General features: G+C 49.3%; 1 pseudogene across 1 annotated transcript in view; it reads right to left on the bottom strand.

Annotated features, from left to right (window-relative positions):
- LOC311359721 (helicase ARIP4-like) overlaps window positions 1-4808 on the bottom strand; it is a 17478-nt pseudogene extending 12670 nt beyond the window's left edge. Inside the window, exons 1-2 of the transcript XR_014684188.1 lie at window positions 4707-4808; window positions 812-884 (exon numbers count right to left, since the gene is read on the bottom strand). The product of XR_014684188.1 is annotated as a helicase ARIP4-like (transcript). The remainder of the gene's footprint in view (window positions 1-811; window positions 885-4706) is intronic.
- Between the last annotated feature and the right edge of the window lie 359 nt (window positions 4809-5167).

Below are 5167 nucleotides of genomic sequence, written 5' to 3'. Positions count from 1 at the left end.
GTACCGGCACGACCTGTTCTACACGCCCCCTTGGTTTTTCCCCCCCGCACACCTCAATCCTTCACTGCTGGTTCGGTGTGTATTGATTGATTATTCTGGAACATTCCTTTGTTTACAGGATAGATTCAGCCCAACAACAATTGAGTGCCGGTCTGCAGGCAAAGACATGCGGTTCCAGTCTGCGGTCTCCCCCCTCCACCGACCCCATGCTGACCGGGCGGGAGGCTGCGATGAAGGTGATGATGAGGAGGGTGTCACCTACCTGTGAAGGGCTCCGATTCCTCCAATAGGAGCATGGCAGGGTCCACCAAACGAGTGGAGAGAAGGAAGAGAGAGATGTGGAACGCGTGGCGCCGCCGCCAAACAAACACTCTTTTCTACTCTGCGCTCTATCTCTCTCTGTGAGAGAGATGACAGGCAATCAAAGCCAACCTCTGAGGTCCTCGCCGGCACTCAGTTCCTCCTCCTCTACCTCCCCCCGTCGCGCGGAGAAAGTTCAGAGACGCTCTGACGAAGGGACGGCAGTAGAGAGGTGAGAGAGCGGCTACCTATTTGTTTCGGTCCACCTGTGATCTGCCTCCTGCTGCTGCTGCTGCTGCTGCTGCCTCAGTGACTGACTGACTGTCTACCTGCCTGTTTGCCTGGCTGAGTGACTGTCACCGGAGCTCCGGTCTGTGACTGTTCCTGTGCGCTGACTGTGTGTGTGTGTGTGTGTGTGTGTGTGTGTGTGTGTGTGTGTGTGTGAGGTGGCGGCAGCGTCAGGGGGGGTGGGGGGGGGGGTCTGGGCAGCTTGCCAGCGCTGGGAACTTACATAAGCTCTCACACGGTGTGAGGGGCCCCACGCAAGGGGGTCTCAGACGGGCCCCGTCGCTCACTGCTTTACACTGCCGGGGGCCGGGAGAACACCAACCACTTGTTGCAATGGGAGTGTGTGTGTGTGTGTGTGTGTGTGGTGTGTGTGTGTGTGTGTGTGTGTGTGTGTGTGTGTGTGTGTGTGTGTGTGCGCGTATGCATGTGTATACAACACGTACTCACACAATTTGAATATAGATGGATGAGCTATGGTCGTCTTATGCAGTGTTGTGCAATTTTGAGACGTATTTGAGACTGACCTTGAGCAGAACTTTGGCTGTGTTTAATATCAGAGTACAGAGAGATCAGCAGGAAGGAAGAGAGAGGACGACAGGAAGAGAAGGCAATAGAGAGAGAGAGAGAGAGAGAGAGAGAGAGAGTGAGAGAGTGAGAAAAGGAGAGAGAGAAAAGGGAAGGAGAGATATACAGAGAGGGAGAGATATATATACAGTAGAAGGAGGAAGAGAGCGATAGAGATAGAAGGAGAGAGGAAGAGAGAAATGGGGAGAAGGGAAATAAGAGGGAGAGAGAGATAGAGAGCGCACAAGTGAGAGAGATAGACAGAGAGAGCTGTCAGGCCAAGGAGGAGGATTGTGGAGGGTATGTGACACATAGTGGTTAAGTCTGATTAACTCTAATCAGACTGGAACTTGAGGCAGTCCGTCCTCCCTCCACCAGACAGGTCAGAGAGGACACAAGGAACCGGCTGTTAGAAAGAAACAACCTCTTCGACCATCTAACCCTTCAACTAACCCACTCATCTTCCCAAATCTGGCCTGTCTGGTAAAAGACAACCTCAGATCACTTGATTCACTTTTTTATTCACAATCCGACACTTTTGTCCAAAGCAAGGTTTGGTAATTGATGTATTAATACATGTCCCTAGTGAGCAGGTAGGGGCTTGTAGGTTAGGGCTTCTTCGATCTAGGATGTGCTAGGCTGCGGATTGCATTAAACCCAGCACCTTTTCTCTCTATTTCTTTATTTTCGCTCTATTTCTCTCTAGGTCAAATGGAGTGCTAAGCGGCAGTTAACGTTGGGATAGCACGGACACGAGACCAAACCCTACTTTAACAGAAGCAGAATAATGAAACACAATTTCAAACCAGAAGTTCCATCTGTTGGCAGCCACACAATAAAGGAGGAATATACAAGAAGCCTGGACTTGTCATCACCATCATGTGTTTCCAAAATGAAGTGAAATACGAGGGAGAGAGAGAGAAAAAGAGAGAGAAAGAGAGAGAGAAAGAGAAAGAGAGACAGAGAGAGGGACAGAGAGAGAGGAGAGACCAAGGACAGGCCTTATTCTGTTGTGGCCATTAAGAGCCTTATGCAATGTCTGCTCCAGCTGCCTTGGTGCATTAGCTCCTAGACACCCACACATAACTAGGGTCAACAGTCAACAGTACACTATACTATAGGTCAACAGTACACTACACTTTAGGTCAACTTGCAGAACCCCCCCCCCCCCACACACACACACACACAGGCACACACACACACACACACACACACACACACACACACACATGCAAAAACACTCACACACACACACACACACACACCACACACACACACACACATAAACTGACTTAAAGGGAAGGAGAAATAGAGAGGCAGACATACAGAGAGAGGGAAAGAGAGAGATAGTGAGAGATAGAGACACACACAGACAAACACACACACACACACACACACACACACACACACACACAGAGAGACAGCGAGAAAGAGAGAGAGAGATCTAAAAGATTGCCAGTTGGACACTGACAGGACAGAAATGTAAACAGTAACTAGCCACTCACCCATTAGTATGTGCTAGTATTTGTGCTAGTATTGTATATATGTGCTAGTATTTCCTGCCATACAAGTGGGGGAGGAGCAGTTAACAATTACAAAACAATGGTGTCGCTGAAAGCTGCCTCTGAGTGCCGACTGTAGCGGACCCCCCCACCCCCCCATCCCTCCCCGGTTGACTAGCCCAGCCTATAGTCCCGCCTCCACCCCTCCCTTCCTCCTCTCCGGTTGACTCCCCCTGCCTATAGTCCCGCCTCCTCGACTCCCTCCTCAGTATACTTACCCCGCAATAGTCCCGCCTCCTCACCTTCCCCTCAACATTGGCCAACTGACACAAGAGTGAGGGCCCCCCCCCCCCCAAGTAACAGGGGCAAGAGGGTTCAGGCAAAGGAGAGTGGAAGGATGGAAAGAGGAAAAGGGAGATAGAAAGCTAGTTTTTCTACCTTTCATTATTTCTTTCCTCTTTTCTGTCATTTTTCTTTTGTTTAATTTTTTTTGCTATTTTTTGCTTGTGCAATGTTAATGTCTATTTCCCATGGCAATAAAGTTATTTTAAATGTAGAGAGAGAGAGAGCAGGATGGATAGACAGAGAGACAGACAGACAGACAGACACAGAGAGAGTGGGAGACAGAGAGATGAAATGGCATTATTGAATTGAAATGGCATGAGAGAGAGAGATCCCGGGGTTGAGGAGGCATCGGTTCAGGGGTTGAACTGAGTGGAATGATGGATGGGAGAATAGATGGGAACTCATTAGCCTCCACAGCAACTCAGAATATCTAAAGCACATCAGTGCAGGGTTTAAACAGCACAACATGTTCTGGAGGACGCAACGGGCTTGCGTGTTGGTGATTAATTGCATGTCAAACAGAAAGTCAGTACTTGTGCAGTTCTGTATGGAATAAACGAGAGGGAGAGAGAGTGATAGAGAGAGAGAGAGAGAGGAGAGAGAGAGAGAGAGAGAGAGAGAGAGAGAGAGATGAGAGAGAGAGAGAGAGAGAGAGATGGAGGGGAGAGAGAGAGAGAGGAAAGAGGAGGGGGGGAGACAGAGAGAGAGAAAGATAGAGAGGGAGAGAAAGTCAGAGAGGGGGAGAGAGAGAAAGTCAGAGAGAGTGAGAAGGATAAAGGAGGGAGAGCTATACAGAGAGAGAGAGAGAGAGAAATATGCATAGAAAGAGGAAGCAGGTAGAGAGAGATATGGAGAGAGAGATAAGGGAGGGAGAGATATACAGAGGAAGAGACATTTATTTAAAAGGAGGAAGAGAGAGAGGGAGAGGAAGAGGGAGAGAGTGAGAGTGTAAGAGAGAGAAGGAGAGAGAGAGAAAAGGGAAGGAGAGATATACAGAGAGGGGGAGAAATATATATAGAAGGAGGAAGAAAGCGATAGAGAGAGAAGGAGAGGAAGAGAGAAATGGGGAGAAGGGAAATAAAGAGCGAAGAGAGATAGACTGAGAGGCAGAGACGAGAGAGGGCGAGAGAGGGGGCTGAGAGGAGCCCAGAGTGAAGAAATGGAAGGGGGGAGAAAAGGACGGAGAGAACAATAGAGAGACAGGGAGGAGACGCAGGTACTTCTACCAGCAACACGCCCCCCCCCCCCCCCCCCCCCCATCATGTTTATTTATGCCTCTTCATATGGTTTGTTTGCACTGAGTGTGGGGGAGAACGACGACACAGCATCACACTTTGTCTCAGGACTGTGGTAACGCCGGGAGCGGCCGTGTGATTCATTTCTCTCCTCTGAGAGTTGTGTTTTGTTTTTTAGCTCTTTTTTTTCTCCACATCCCTCAAGACATTGCTCGAAAAAAAACAACAACAACAACAACCACAACAACAAACAGAAACAAACAGCTGGTGTCGGACATGGCGACGGGCGCGTCGTAAACAGGCCAGGTGGCTCGTTAACCTCGGAGTTCACCACCTGGTGAAACCTGTGAACACACACACACACACACACACACACACAGGGCCAGTCCACCGGCTAGACCCCCCCCCCCCCCCTCTCTCTCTCCCGTGGGGCGGGTGGCGGTTCACCTGGACTAAGGTCACACAGACACACCTGGTCCTGTTTGACGGGGGCCAACAGGGCAGCATCACCGCCAGGGTCGCAGGTTCGATTCCCACCCAGGGCGAAGAAACGTACGCAGAAGAAATGTACCATCTTACAAATGATGTAAGATGGATCAAAAGCGTTTGTTTTTATTGCGCTTATATGTTACTGCGCAGGCCGACGTTCAAAGCACCACCTGATGAAACTCTCTAACCCCGAAAGTCCCAAGATGGCGACTACTGAACATTGCTGTAACCAAAGTACCTTATCTAATCTTACTGACGGATAACAATGATGACTCATGACTATGGATAAAATAAAGGAAACAGTTATATAATCAAAGAAATGTCATGATGATAAGAATGAATCACATGACAGGAGTTTTGAGGACCAGAGGAGAGGAGGTGGTACTGAATGGGACCAGGCTCTGATCATCAGTCACGTAGAGTCTATGCATGTTACAAGGAGAT

This window comes from Micromesistius poutassou (assembly GCF_964030765.1).
Source record: "Micromesistius poutassou genome assembly, chromosome: 15".
Taxonomy (NCBI): domain Eukaryota; kingdom Metazoa; phylum Chordata; class Actinopteri; order Gadiformes; family Gadidae; genus Micromesistius; species Micromesistius poutassou.
Note: the sequence above shows the minus strand (reverse complement) of the source record. Positions and strands in the feature narration are given on the sequence as shown.